Source organism: Pyxicephalus adspersus, chromosome 2 (assembly GCF_032062135.1).
Source record: "Pyxicephalus adspersus chromosome 2, UCB_Pads_2.0, whole genome shotgun sequence".
In the NCBI taxonomy this organism is placed as follows: Eukaryota; Metazoa; Chordata; class Amphibia; order Anura; family Pyxicephalidae; genus Pyxicephalus; species Pyxicephalus adspersus.
Window position 1 is genome coordinate 115805318 of NC_092859.1, and position 16279 is coordinate 115821596.

The following is a 16279-nucleotide window of genomic DNA, read 5'->3' on the forward strand; positions in this document are numbered from 1 at the left end:
GTGTATAATATATAATGAATATTATGTGTATGATAGCTATGTGTATAATCTATAATGAATATTATGTGTATGATATCTATGTGTATAATTTAATATATAATGAATAAAATATTATGTGTATGATATCTATGTGTTTAATCTATAATGAATAATATGTGTATGATATCTATGTGTATAATCTATAATGAATAATATGTGTATGATATCTATGTGTATAATCTATAATGAATAATATGTGTATGATATCTATGTGAATAATATATAATGAATAATATAATATGTGTATAATTTATAATAAATAATATGTGTATGATATCTATGTGTATAATCTATAATGAATAATATGTGTATGATATCTATGTGAATAATATATAATGAATACTATAATATGTGTATATTATAATTTATAATGAATATTATGTGTATGATATCTATGTATATAATATATAATGAATAATATGTGTATGATATAATATAAAATGAATAACCTGTGTATGATATCTATGTGTATTATTTTTAATGAATAATCTGTGTATGATATATTATTTAATGAATAATATGTGTATGATATCTATGTGTATAATCTATAATGAATAATATAATATGTGTATGATATCTATGTGTATATTATAATATATAATGAATAATAAAATCTGTGTATCTATGTGTATAATGAATAATATAATCTGTGTATGATATCTATGTGTATAATGAATAATATAATCTGTGTATGATACAGTGATAGGAATTCTCTGATGTTTATTTGGCTGAACAGCTGCTTGCTGACCTACATTGGTGAGCTTTAATCTACCCCGGGGATGGTGGGGCAGTAATAATCCGGTGACGTCACTCCCCTGTATATGGTGGCGCAGGATAAAGCCTGGCCCGGTGACAGGGAAAACATGGCGCCATTCGGTGTTCAGCACCCGCGGCTGGACAGCTCCCCCGCCTGCCCTCCATTGTAGTGGATGGAGGAGCGCCCGTCCGTCCTCTCTCCTCAGACTCCGCCCCCATTCTGTGTATTGGTTAGCAGCTTGTGCAGTCTCTCCTGGATGTCACTGCATCAAGCCGCAGCAAGCCATCGGAGGAGAAGGCGGCACATCCATCGGTGAGGAGGCTGAAGGCAGAGGAGCGGGAAGGGAGGGGATGCCCGCTTGTGTGTGACCGTGTTGCTGTCACCCGGGAAGGTGAATCTCTTTGTATACGGAGCCGTGTCATCTGTGTGGACGGTCCCCAGGGTGTGTCTGTGTATGAGCCGCTTCCACTCATCACCTCTCTGACTGAAGATGGCGGATCGAGCTGAGATGTTTTCTCTCTCCACCTTCCACTCCCTCTCCCCCCCGGGCTGCAGGTGAGAGCTGTGTGTGGTGGGGGGAGGTGTGGGGGCATTGGTGGGGGGCAGCCATGGCTGGGGTAGGTGTGATGGGGACATATGTCATACATGATGGAGGTGTGTGGTCCCCTCAGATTTACTGGAACATCCACATCACAGGAGGAATCATAAACTGACATGGCAGGCTGGGATATAAACAACAGCCATAATGCATCCATCTTTCCAGAGCAGACATGGCCACCACTCTCCATTCCATGGTACAACTCCCCACATGCTGCAAGATCCCACCGGGGCCCGGGAACTCCATGATCCCACTGGGGTCTCCAGTCCTCCATGATCCCACCGGGGCCCAGGAACTCCATGATCCCATCTGGGTCTCCAGTCCTCCATCATCCCACCGGTGTTTGGGTCCTCCATGATCCCACCGGGGTTCTGGTCCTCCATGATCGAATCAGGGTCTCTGACCCTCCATGATCCCACCAGGGCCCAGGGACTCCATGATCCCATCTGGGTCTCCGGTCCTCCATGATTCCACTGGGGCTCGGGTCCAATATGATCCCACCATGGTTCAGGTCCTACATGATCCCACCAAGGATTGGGTTCTGCGTAAACCCACCGGGGCTCAGGTCCTAAATGATACCACCAGGGCTCATGTCCCCCATTATCCCACCCGGCTTCGGGTCCTTCATGATCCCGCTGGGGCTCGGGTCCTAAATATTTTTTTACATGATTCTACTATGGTTCAGATCCTACAAGATTCCACCATGGTTTAGGTCCTAAGTGATTCCACCATGGCCCAGGTCCCACATGACTCCACCATGATTCTAGTCCCCTATTCCACCGGAGATCAAGTCGTACATAATACCCCCAAGGGCTCATGGCCTACATGATTACACTGGGGCTTGGGTTCTACATCATACCCCCAAGGGCTCGCATCCTAAATGATTCCACTGGGGCTCAGGTCCTTCATGATTTCACCTGGGCTCAGGTCCTACATGATACCCCAAAGCCTGACATCCTGCACAATTCCACTGGGGTTGATTTACATCATCATAGGAGAGAATCCATTTTGTAGAAGCATTTTCTTCATCTTGCCTATGTGCCAGGTAAACAGATATACCAATGTCAAACATCATCTTCCCGAAAATGGTAACCATGGATCCTAGAAGTGTTATTGTCCCGTCATATTCATTTCTAAACATCCTTGAATACAAATGTACATAACAAATGCAGAAAACACGGCATAATGATGTTTTACATAGTAGTATTCCTTGTGGTATGTAGGTCATGTCATGCCCAGAGATATTTGGTATGGATTTATTATACTTCAATGGTCATCATGTCACAGATGTTTACATGGACTGAATAGTGACCAATGAGACATGGAGCAAAGTTAGGGCCTTCTGGCTTTGACAATTCTTTTGTATAGATGTCATCTCGGCCATTATGGTTTTTGGTGGATTAAAGAACAAAATGAAAAGGTTAATAATGAACAGATAAGGAAAATACATTTACTTCCTTTATAGCTAAGTTTATGTGTATGAAATGTCTGAGCAGACCGTTCACAGCAATACGCAAGGCTTATACGGCATTGCAGCACTCGTGTACAATGCTGATGTTACAGGAGGAGAAGAAGAAGCTGCATTTACAGCTAACCACATATACAACTAATACAACTATATATCCACATCATTTCTATATCCATACATCAACATGGGCAGAAGGGACCATCACCGCATTGTACACCATGACCACTTTGTACATGCATGTATAGTGTAAGGGCCCAGTGTGACTATTAGTGGTGTGGTACAAATGCTGGAGCCTTCTAAATCATTGCAACACAATGAATGTGTACCAGCAAATACTATGACAATGTTTAGGATTCTAAGGAGTGATGTAATTAAGTAGCTGACCTTGGGTTTGGCATGGGAAGATTAAATTCAGGTCCAGTTAGTGACTTGTAATCATTTTACCAGCCATAGGCAAAGTTGATAGAAGTTCTGATGTTTTCTGTTTACTTGTGTTCCTAAAATTCAGCATAAAATTCAGTATTTTTTGGCTGTGGGAACTTTTAGCATTAACTAAATTGTCCCCCTTACCCTACCCCAACTCCAAAAAAATGTGATTTTTATGCAAAATACACAATTAACCCTTGTCCTGAGAACTAATACCTGGGCACAGGGATGTAGGAATATTGAAAAACTACAATCTGAAAGTTCTGTTTTACTTCCTGTTACGCGGACCAGTTACTGCTCCTGGTCTTTTTGTGATAAGTGACAGGTCACCCACCTACAGTACCTTCATAATTTATTGACATAAGAACGTCCTTGGTTGGACCTTGTTGTCTATTTCATCACCTGAGTGTGACAAAGCTACTACCTGCCCAAAGACTTATTTGAGTCATGTTTCAATGAAACTGCAAAACCAAAGATTTAGTAGGGAACACTATTTTACTTTGCCCACTGTTCAAGTTTAATTTAATTATTGACTCACTGTACTAAATTGATCTTTAATGCATACCTTCAAAAACTGACCCCTGAGTCCAACCAGTACACCAAAAGAATTCCCAAACCTACATAACTTAGTTAACTATACTCCTAGATTGTAAGCTCTCTGGGCAGGGTCCTCTCCTCCTCCTGTGTCACTGTCTGTATCTGTCTGTCATTTGCAACCCCTAGTTATTGTACAGCGCTGCATAATATGTTGGCGCTATATAAATCCTGTTAAATAATATTAATAATGTATAGCACTGCGTAATATTATTAATAATAATTCTGAGCCTATCCATAACCCTTGACACCTAACCCAACCTCTCTCTAAGCCTTACTCTATTCCATTAACTTAAACCTAAAAATTTCATGATATAAGGGATTGTTATAGGAAAACATTTTAGGCAAGATAATGCCAACAATACATATAAAACTCATAACAACACCATTCAATTTTTTTTCCTCCAATGCCTAAATGATTGGAGTGAAAACCGTTTCTATTTTTGTTTGTCCTAATGTAAGTGGTATGCTATTTAGAAATACTTTGACTTAATTTCAATGTCAAATGAGATGGAGATACAAAAATATATATTAGAAAAGGAATCCCATTTTTAATAATCCCAACAAAAAAAGCCTGAATTGTAAATTGTAAAATAAAATCTGGCTTGTATGTAAATAATTATTCTTCTGTCTTGTGAGATAGGAATGACAATTCGTGTTCTTCCTTTAGTTCATAAGGTGGCAATGCATCATGTTGTAGAAGCTGGGGCATAGCAATAACAGGTCTGCCTTGTGCACTTTTATCCTGAGGCTAAATAAAATAAAATAAAAGTGTGTATTGTATAAACACTTTGCAGTGGCATGGATCATTGGAGGAAAGGGTTGTCAACTCTCATCGGTTTCTGAAGTTTGTGGGGAGAGTTGTCCATTTATCTCCTTAACTACCGACACAATGAAATTATATCTAAATGCAGAATGTTTATTTTTTAATATGGGGCACGGAAAGGTTAAATGCACTTTCAATTCTTTCCGATCTGCTTCTTAGCCTTTGACGTCCTGCTCTGTAAACTCAGCAAGAAGTCATTGAATATTGAATGTGAAGGAAGTCCTTTGTAGGACAGCTGTCATGCAATCAAATGTATCCATTGGAAGATTTCCTCTCCATTCCTGTTTTGGTGCCAAGTTTGGATTTACCCTCACTTTCATTTATGGTGTTGGGGACAATTAGATTTAATCTGCCGAACAACAGCACATAAACTGATCCCTAACCCCAAATCCGAGTTGTGCCATAAGCGATTCTTCAAATGATGCAGATTTTGTAGCTTACTAGAATTATTCAGTACTTTTCTTGGATTTATTCATACATAACATTACACGTAATCTACAAAACCTGTGTGCTTTTTGTATATCAGTAATTGAGGAATGAGTTGGTAACTGTGGTATCAGATGGTGAGGGGTCTGGAGGAAAGAAGAATTTGAATGCTGGTCGTTCTGTTTTTGTTGACCAATATTTATCAGTAGAGATGGGGGTATTGTGGGTGGATATTGGGAGTCATGGAAAAGTTTGCAGATACCTGGGAGCAACAGGTACTCATCAGTTGGGGATGACTTTCGCTCATCACCATATATCACACAACATCTAAAGTTCTAATAAAACTTCACCTTTTAAGGAGAACCTCAAGCATGAAAGCTGTGTAAAAAAAAAATAAAAAAGCAAGTGGCTAGCTAAAAAAACAGTGACCAATATTGTTTGTAGAATTCTTTAAGCTCATTCTTTACTTTTTTCTGTTCTATACTACTCTTCATGGAGGTGGTCACCAGTAGTAGAGATGGCTTCCTCATATAGGTTGATTTCCTGATAGGTAATATTCAAGGAAAGGTGCAGAAAACACACATCTTCAGGATCGATGAGGCAAAAACAAGACAGATTTGAGTCAGCAGCAGGGAGATTCTTCCAAAATTGTTTCTTTTCAGTAAAGAGAACACTGAGCACATTACTAAATTTCTCTCCAATTCGCAAGCTACTAGTCACAGACAGTGCTGTAGATGACCCCATAAAGCAGAAATACAGCTAATATGTGTTTTGGAGGAGGAATCGTAGGAAAGATTACTGCAAGGAACAACTGCTGCAGTAATAAGAATATGTATGTGTGTATATATATATAGTGTTTGTGTTAACTGATATCTAACCACTGTGAATGTCCTTCTGCAGTATTGCTCTAAAGAGTCATATATTATTGATACCTTCTAAAAGAAAGACTTCCCTAATGATAAAATAATTTTACATGCAAGTTTAAAAAACCTAGATGTTGCATTTAAATGCATTGCTTTTCCTCTGCTACCTGAGACACATTATTCTTTTCGATAAAGAATTTTACTGGTTATGTTTTGCACTTAGGAACGCATCCATAATCTATATATAGAGCATCATCTTCTATATGAAGCTTGTGCCCTGCTAACTACAACAGTATATAGGGTTATAACCAGTAACCAGAAATCGGAGGGCCTTCCGCAAAAATTTGGGTGAGGCTCGGCCCTGTCATTGGCGAGCAATGATAAACAAAATCAAAACCCTTCAGTAGCTGTCAGAGACCCAATATTGGTCAAGGTCATTACTAACCCCAAGTGTGTGCCAAGGCTGGGAATAACCATCAGAAAGTGTCAGGGTTAGCAATGGTAAACTAAGCAAAAAAAATAAAGAAACTTAGCAAGTCAGTGCCAGCTTTTAACCAAAACCTTCCCAGCCTAGCAAAAAACTCCTACCCAGCAATAATCACCACACCAGCCACCAGCATGGAGGGGTGAGCAAGCTCTGGTTTTTCTTACTCCCATTCCTCTCATTATCTCTTTCTCCTCTTCTTAGACTAACCCCCCTTGGTGCCTAATGGGGCTGAAATTTGTCACCAAGTCACACTTCTCTGGTCTCTCCCAATTTACCTCCCTGGCAATGCTGCCCTCAGTCGTAGTGTTAGGGATTTGTCTTAGCAAGCAGATCCATCGAATATAATCCTCTTTCCTGTGCAGCTCTGCTCAGCAGGTTAAATAGCAGCATGGAAGATCAGGTTATGTGGTCCTGCCCCTAGGCCCCCTTCAACTGTTGGGATATAGTAGCAAATATGTAATATAATAAGTCATTAATTATTAGTTTAACAATTAGAACAACCATCATATAAACTTGGCTGCCTAAGAACTGTTCAGTATTTATCAAAGTACCCTGCATTTCCTTTGGTTTGTATGAAAGCTAAATGATTGAAACTCAGCTTAAAATGTGGGCATTAGGTTTATGCATTTGTTATATTAAATGTAAATAAAATAAATATAAAATAAAAAAAATAATAAATATAAGGCACTTGAAAGTTAACATACCCATCAAGCCACCTCTGAACTAGGGGCTTATATGGATGGGCTTTGGGCATGTGTCAATGGCATTGGCATATCAGTTTAAAACAGTGAAATCTAAATACATTCTGCTAGCGGCCCACATCACAATTGTATGTTATTGCAAAGCTTGTAATATTCCTTGTGATTTTACTAAACATAAATGATAAAATGACATGTACCCTTAGAAACAACCTGGAGAAGTTTTGTAAGACATGGGACCCGTAGATTGAATTTGGCAATATGTAAACCCTAGGAGTGGAACCCTCTCCATACTCTTCCTTACCCAGTTGGTTTCCCCAAATAACGTCCCCCCCACCCCTTTTTTCTACCGTGGTTCCCTCAAATGTTTTTTTCTTTGTTTCCTTTATGTTTAATACCCCTGGTTACTTGATGTAATTCTGATATAGAGTAAGGAGACCTAAAAGATATGAAGAATGGTTATGTTATAATAACTCTTGATTAAACCTTTTGTATAGGTAACAGTGAATAGTTAGTAGTTCTCAAGTTTTATTTGAATATAGAAATCTAGGCTAGTTTGGACAGTTAAGAAATTATAATTATTTTTGATGCCCTCTTATACTATGTTCTCTTTTCTTCTTGTTGTTTATTTTACCAATGTTTGTAATTTATATTTGGAAAACTAATAATCTTTTTTTGAAAATGAAAAATAAAACAGTGAAATCATCCAAAATCATAGCCAGGGTTACATAGCTCTAGACTACTTCTCAGTGATATCCGCGCTGTATCAGTGTGCAGCGTCCGTGCAGTGCTGCTAGTTCTGTTGTCAGTAATATTCAGACCTCAGATACAGTGCAGCTCAGAGACAACGAGGTCCCCTTGGCACAGTCTTGGTTTTGTCACGCCACACAGCTGAGAACACAGCGGGTACTTTCCCCACTGAGAAGCAGGCACTGCTCAGTATAATATGCAAGAGGATAGGTGTGCATTGAGGGGAAGAAATACCTGGAAGGGAATTGTTCTGGAGGGAGAGTTGTGCTTTTTTGGTAGAGTGGATTTTTGTGGGTGGTAGAAGGAAGATTAGTTTTAGGGTGTTGTGCTTGGGGGGAAAAAGAGGGAGTTTAGTGCCTGGGCAGGAGACCCGTTCTGGAAGGAAACTAGCTTATAAGAACATAGATTTTTGTAGGAGGAGATTTGTGGTCAGAGTATGAGAAGGTGGCCGGAAATTATTTAAAGTGGTATTTTCTTGTGAGAATTTAAGGAATTGGAGCTGGAGATGTAATTTTTTTTTGAAAGATGATGAGATAGGAAGGGTGTTTTTACTTTTTTGTTGACGGGGTTGCTTGGAGAGCGGGATTTTTTTTTTTAAAGAGGGCGGGAGTTTTTTTCCCCAGAATTTTTTATCCACTGTTAGGGAGACGTTGTAGTAGTACTTGCTAACCTGGTCACCACGGCCACTGTTTCTGAACTCCCCCCAATTTCAGGCTTTGTTGCCTTGAAGTCTTTCACTCAAAAGCGGGCGTAGCAGTGTCTCCTTCCTGCCCTCTCCCTTTGTTTCTACACCTAGTATTCATTGACAGGTGCAGTTGACCTCCTGTAGATATGCCTTTGATCTTCTTAAGCAAGGTTTGCGTTACTGTACATTTTGCTGGGAATATAAAGCATGTTGACTAAAGGTGCGTACACACTTCCAATTTTTATCGTTCCAATCGAACGACGAACGATCGATTGGGCAAAAAATCGTTAGTAAAAAACGTGCAGGAACGTTCGTCGTTCGTTTTCCGACGATAATAATTGGAAGTGTGTACGTAGCTTTAGGCCCCAGGATGTGAAAGGCACAATCAGACAGATATACCTCACTGCTGACCACTCCTAGCAGGTGAATCGGCTTAACTACATCCACCCATAAATGGGATATCAAAGCTGGCTGACTGTCTTTCTAAATACTTAAGAGATAACTGCACATTTTAGTAAAGCATTGAAATTGCAATTGGCAATACAATACATCTCTCCATCATGTCACTGACATAATTGCTCCATTTACATTGTCCTTTTGCTCTGAATTGTGATGCCATTCTGCATTCCCCCACATCCCTGTTGGCATTTGAAGTCTGCTAAGTACCAGAGCGTGGACACAGAGGAATAAACAAATCCAGCTAGCAGAAATTTCCACCTAGCAACAATTATATCACAACTGCACATATTTGCCCCTCATTTATTTGTATGTAACTATGTCTTTTTTAATATTTAATGTGATCAGATTTGTGTAATTTAGTACCACGCACAGTAATACACGTTTGTGACTCTAGTGTGGGATGGCCTTTTGGCAAATTTTAGTATACTCTTAACTTTATCTGACATAGGATTTCCTAGTAGTATATTTGCCCCCTCATCATTTGTATGTAACATGATCTATTTCCTTTATTAATATAGGATATGTGATCAGCATTGATTTTAGAATAAGAGGACTGAATTTTCACCTGTGTCTTTTTGTGCTTTCCATGGTTTAGAAATTTGAGTAAATATAAAGCCAAATTAGGTCCTCTAGCTCCAAGCTGAAACAATATTCATGTGCTCCAGATAGTAAAAAACTGTGTTAAATTGGGAGAAGCATAGAGGTAAAGGTCAGGGCAGCTTAGCTATACCTATACATAACCTTTATACTTCCAGTGGTAAATCCAATCTGATTTCAGTGTGCATTATTTATTAATGTATATGTCACAAATCTGCAGAATTGAATACTGCACCACCTTGTGGAATATTCTCTGTTAATGTGAGAAAGGCGAATATGAATTTGGCTACCTATTCATTTATCTGTTGCTGAAATGGAAAATTGGAAAAAATACCTGGTGGAGAATCTGGCTACTGCTTCTCTATTATAAGGCTTGCGTGTCATCTGACTTAATTACATTTCCTATATAGATAGTTATTGTCCTTGTATTCCCATTGTAGTCAATAGGAATGCTCTTCTGTCACACAAGACTGATGACCTTTCAGCTCCATCTACTTAGTGAAATAGGCCTAGAAAATTCAGACAAAGCAGTCCTCAGAGTGATGTAATCAGAGCTTTACAGTAAATGTAGGCAAGATGAATTTCCCTAGAGTGGAGACACACAAAGCTTTGATATCGTCTGCTCTTTAAATTGTGTTCAAATGATTGGCTTCAATTGTTGTACTTTGCATAAAACACCTAATATAAAAACAATCTAAACAACAATACCACTTGTTTGTTTACTGAGTACTATACATACCTAGAAACAAGTGCATTTCCCTCATATACCCTCATAAGTCCAAGACTTGAACCCTGTCCTAGGAAACTGCTCTGTTTTTTGGGTGTCTCACTTGTGCTGTGATTAGGTTAACCCTATTTGTGCTTGGTGTACTATCACACAAAAGTGAGTCATGGAAAACAAAAATGACCACGGGAAATAATGGATCAGAAAATGGGTTATTATGCAAGTTTAGAAAGAGTTGTTGCTCTTGTGGATTAGTAGTTGAAGGTCAGATGGGCAGGGTGGAGTCCCAAGGGTTGTTTCTGTGGAGGAAGGTGAAGAAGTTCCCCTGCTTCTTTTGACTTGGAGCTTGTTGGAAGTCAAGGAGTGTGGAATATATATGTATATAAAAAATATCACAACAGATGAGTGGGTTTTGAGATGGGGAGTGTCAGTGATTAGGATATGTGTTACATGGTTATTGGCCCACCTGCATTCTGGTTTTTCTGCTTGTTGGGTACTTGTGGCTCTCCCAGGGGAAAAGTTTAGTAGCATCATTAAGTTGAGTCTGGATGAGGACAGGGGCAATTCTAATTCTAAAGTGTGCCTCTAAGGACACCTAATAACTCCTCAATCCCTCATTGTCAAAAATTCTTTAATGTTTGTTATTTTTTGTTATTTTATGTTATTTTTTTAAGTAAAAAAAAAAGGGCTCCTGTAACTCTTTAAACTTCATATCACACAGTCGGTGTTATTATTTTGAAGATGAGTAAGAAGAACATGAGTTGACAAATCCTTACAAGAGAAATTACAAATTGGAATATATAGCTGTGTATCTGATTAGGATAATACGTACCTTTCCTTTCAATCGCTCATTATGATATGTGGCCATTTATCAGAGCTAACCATCTATAGCATCTGTTCTTCAAGGGTAATCTGTATTGATTGTGGATGTTTCTGCGGTACACTTTCTCTGGTACACCTCACTTCCTGCATCGTTCAAACAATCACATCTAGTGTGTGGTGGACTATATTTGAACTAAAATAATCTTGAATAATCGTGAACTGGTCATTAATCGTTCGTTTTCCAACAATAATTATTGCACGTATGTACGTAGCCTAACTTTGCTTGGGTGCTCAATTCCAACTGCTACCCATCCAGGACTGGTGGGGAGGAGGTACTGTCATGTATTCATAAGCGTTTGCTAAATGCTCTAGTAAGCTGTTTCAGTGCTGTTCTCTTGCCAAATATCACAAGGGATTATGGGTTATCCGCTGTCCTTCGGAACACTTTCTTCTGCTTGCTAATGCAGCTGGAAAATGTTCCTGTTCAAGTTTATGGAAACTGTTCAGTGGTAGACACAACATGAAACTTCTAAAACTGCAACTGCACCACCTTACAAGTGCCTACAAAAAATGGGTATTTGAAGTGATGTGATACTTGTTTAGTGTAGGATGAATGGAATACGAATAGCTTCTTAGTATGTGGTTCTGCTGGATTCTTCAATACTGGTTGGTCCTTATTAATTGTTAGTCCCTCAAGTTCTTTCCTAGTCGTGTCATCTCTCTTCTAGACATAATTTTTAGGTTTATTGCTCTGTAGATTAAACCAGCATTATATCTGGAATTATATACATATATATTTGTAATATAACCATGAAAATAATAATCTTTATTCTACAGCATCACTAACAATTGGTAAATGCGGCAGCCTAACATATGCTAAATAAAGCACATTCTGCACCTTTGTGAGTTGAGCCTTTAGAGAGTAAGGTAGAAAAAAAGGGCTTTGTGATTTTAGTATATGTGCTTTATAACACTAATCTTTAACACAATCCTGTCTGAAACAATACAACACAATTTGTATGTGCTTTACATTTTAAAGGAAGGGTATCCTAATATCAAAAAAGATTCCTCCAGTGTGTTGGAATGGTTAATAGATGGCGTTCAGTTGAGACCATAGATTCTCATTGATTTTCAGTGAAATGTGGCCATTCAGACTGAGGTTCCATGACCAGGTTTGGTTTAGCTTATTATAGTGACACTCATTAATCTGTATTAGTAAAAGAGAATAAGTGTTTAAGGGTTTTCATAAGCTATTAAATACAGGAACAATCATGGTAACATCTATTTATCATATTTATTAAGAACTTGCAGAAACAAATCATATAACACCCTAAACCAGTCAAGGCATTTGTGGTATCCTAAACAAACCCTCTTTGTGCATTCATATGGACACACAAGGTCTTGTTGCATATGGACACTCAACAGAAATCCAAAGGTGCCATGTAGTAAAATCATGATGTCTTCAGATTCCTTGTAATACACGTCACAATTATGTATGGTAAAATGATACATCGTAATATGTTGGCAGTGTTACCTGATTTTATCCTGTGTCAGAAAATCTTCATGATTTACCTTATACATTATTTGACTTTCAATCAGCACATTGCAATGAGCGCAGTGTTGGAAATTTACTTTGCTGGACACTTTGTCCTCATTACTGTCAACGGGCATCCACTCCTAGAAGCATCTTGTTCTTCCATACTGACTGCAACTCTAAGCCTTGGTGGACCACTCATGGTTAGAAGTCTCATAATTAACATTTGTCAAATGAACAGGATAACATAAAACCTAATAGATAACAGTTCTGGTATACACAGTTAGTGGGTTTTTTTAGGCACGACTGTAGGTGGGCTGGAGCGCAATTACCTTATTCCATTAAATGTGTTTGGTTATCACAGAAAAAAAATGGCTGTGCACTGCTAAAGGGGAAGCGTCAATTGTATTTGATTGCTGAGGGGGGATGAAGAGGAGGAGGGGTGAACAGAGTTTAGAGAACTTGCACCCTTCTACACCTACTGGGAACAGGGCTAATTTTCACCATATTTGTTTTACTCTGACCATACAATCTGAAGATTTAACCCATTAGTCTGTTCACTTAACAAACTAAGTTATTACTCTGCAAGGGATAATTCACTTAGCTTAATGAAAGAGGTGAAGCTCTGCTGACATCATTCATCCTGTCATCAAGCAGTCATGCTTTCTTAATGTTTTCTTGTATGTGCATGAGTAATCATTGCAAAATAAATTCACTAAACCTGGTGAATTGTTCCTTTCAGAGCAATCATTTACTTTGCTAAGTGAACAGCTTAAACACCTTTACCAAATTAACCCCAATGTATTATGAGGATATTTATACTCAACATTCATTCAGTCTGTATCCAGACAGGTCATCACACAACATAATTGCAGGTACTTGTCATGTTGTAATGTGTGTGTTAATGGGCTTTAAATGCAGCTCTGGGTGCCGCCATTTTTATGTTTAATATTGGGGTTTATTCAGGTCAATTTGTAACTTCTTTGCATATTTTTAAATAAGGGTTTAATTCTATGCGAAAAAAGTAGCTCAATTTACCAGAAAAAGCAATAAATGAGTATTTTACAAATTACATAGTTAGGTTGAAAAAAGTCCATCAAGTTTAACCACTAGGGAAATAAAAATATCCCAGATTCAAAACCCTAAAGGACGTAGTTGGTCCAGAGGAAGGCCAAAAAAATTCCTGGTACAATTTGCTCCAACGGGGAAAAAAATCCTTCCTGATTCCATGAGGCAATCGGATGTTCCCTGGATCAACGGTCACTGTTATTTATGGGTTTAAAGCCTTAATAACCAGTTATATTTGGTTCTTCTAGAAATCATCCAGCTTTTTCTTAAAGCAGTCTATAAGAGTTACTGGAACTACTTCCTGATGGAGCTGATTCCACATTTTCACAGACCTTACAGTGAAGAATCTCTTTCTTTTCCGGAGCTTACATTTTTTTTCTTCCATGTTCTTTGTAATGATCTCAAAGTGAATATTGGGGAAGAGAGTTCTCTATATGGACCGTTTATAAATTTATACATGCTGATCATATCCCCCCTAAAGGTCTCTTCTCAAAGGAGAATAGATTCAGTTCAGCTAATCTCTCCTCATAGCGGAGCTCCTCCATTCCTTTTATTAGTTTAGTTGCCCTTCTCCGCACTCTCTAATTCCACAATGTCCTTTTTGTGAGCCGGTGCCCAAAACTGGAGTGCATATTCCAGATGTGGTCTGACCAATGCTTTGTACAGGGGCAGGATTATGTCTCCATCTCTGCAGTCTATTCCTCTTTTAATACAAGAAACGTAGTAAAATTCTTATATTGATGACAATTTTCTATAGCAGAGCTTTATACCAGTCTTTGACTTAAGTATTGTACTTCCACAACACACACTGCCTAAGTAAGTTTTCTTGAATTATTATCTCAAGACACCCATACTTACAGACACCCATACTTACCTCTTCACAAGGATCATCACATTTACTCTTGCAAGCCACCTTCTCCAACAAGGCTTAGTTTTTTTTCTAGCTTATCATAAAATCACTATTGTATAGAATATACTTAATATTGCTAAATATGAATTTATTATTGTTGATTTTTGGTAGACCGATCATGGATTGAACTAATTTGTTATTGTTATATTACTTATGCTTGTTATGAATAGTCCTAATATCTATTTATCTTTTGACTAATATGAGTATTAAATAGATTTTTGTTTATGATTTCTCCTTAAACGTGTGAACCCTATTCCCTGAAGAAGCCTCCCCGAAACACATCAGGATATCTATCAGAGACACCCTTATTTGTTTATTTTATGTCAGCTTTCTGATTTAGTATTGCTTTGTTTAGCATCATGTATTTACTAGTGTCATATTGTTTGTGTTCGCTTGTGTAATTGTAATTTCTAATTTTGTTTATTACACTTTTATGACCCTTGCCACTAAAAGGCTCCTTTTTTATGAATGTTTTAGTATTATTTGGCTTAGCAAGGAGGTATCTTATATATTACTCAGTGACCCTCTTGCCTAACTAGTATACACACTTTTAGTACCGTTAGCTGTATAGAGGGTTTATTTCAAATTTTGTCTTTATTAGAACTGGTGCAGTATATTATATTATAAGTGTATGGGAAAGACAGGTAGGTTGAATCTATAAATAATAATAAATATATTTGGCACACACAATGCTTTCTGTTACTCTAGCACATACTGTGTTTCCCGGGTCTCAGATGCTTTCATGTTCTGTTTTCTCCTTGAAGCTCACTGATGGATCTCTATAGGGAATTAAAATACGTTTCCAATGAGCTTACTGTTGGCTAGGTACAACAGATAATGATGCAAAATGATCCTGATGTTGTATTTTGCACATCATAAAAAAAACATCAGCAGTATGAAATCACGTATTTTTCCTCTTGTACCCGGGCTGTCATATACCGCATTATTTAGCTTTACAAATATCCTCTGTTTTGTGGCTGCTGCTTCTTGTCTGAGATCAAAGTGTTCTGTCTGCACAGACTAATCTCTTGCTTTACTACATGCGCTTGTATTTCATGTCTGTGATTGGGCGTCTTTTCTTCTTTAGCTCTGTCTGTGTTTTGGTGTGTTTTTCTCTACAGTGGTTATATAAGAGTTTCTTTCTTGTATTGATATATGCTGCAGTAAATTACATCCCTTGTAAATAGATAGTGTGGTAGCAAAATGTCTGCTTCTTTTTTATTTGTGCAACCAAAAAAAAAAAAAAATAGAACAAGACCAAATCAAAACGTGATACGTGAAATGAACATATTTTACAGCGCTTTACAAAGTCACTAACTGCCCCTCAAAGGGGCTCACTATCTAATGTCCCTACCATAGTCATATGTTATTACCACAGCCCAATGTCAATTTGGGGGGAAAGCCAATTAACCTTACTGCATGTTTTTGGGATGTGGGAGGAAACCCACGGAAATAGGAGAACCTGCTAACTCCATGCAGATATTGTCCTGGCCTAGATTCGTACCTGGGACCAAGTACTTAATGCCAGGGTACTAACATCTGAGCCAA

At 38.2% G+C, this 16279-nt stretch overlaps 1 protein-coding gene across 1 annotated transcript in view; it reads left to right on the forward strand.

Moving 5' to 3' along the window:
- The first annotated feature begins 897 nt into the window (after positions 1–897).
- The window catches only part of MAPK8IP2 (mitogen-activated protein kinase 8 interacting protein 2), a 42981-nt gene continuing 27599 nt past the window's right edge, over positions 898–16279 (forward strand). The window contains exon 1 of the mRNA XM_072402005.1: positions 898–1351. The gene's annotated coding sequence lies outside the window, so the exon portion shown is untranslated. The remainder of the gene's footprint in view (positions 1352–16279) is intronic.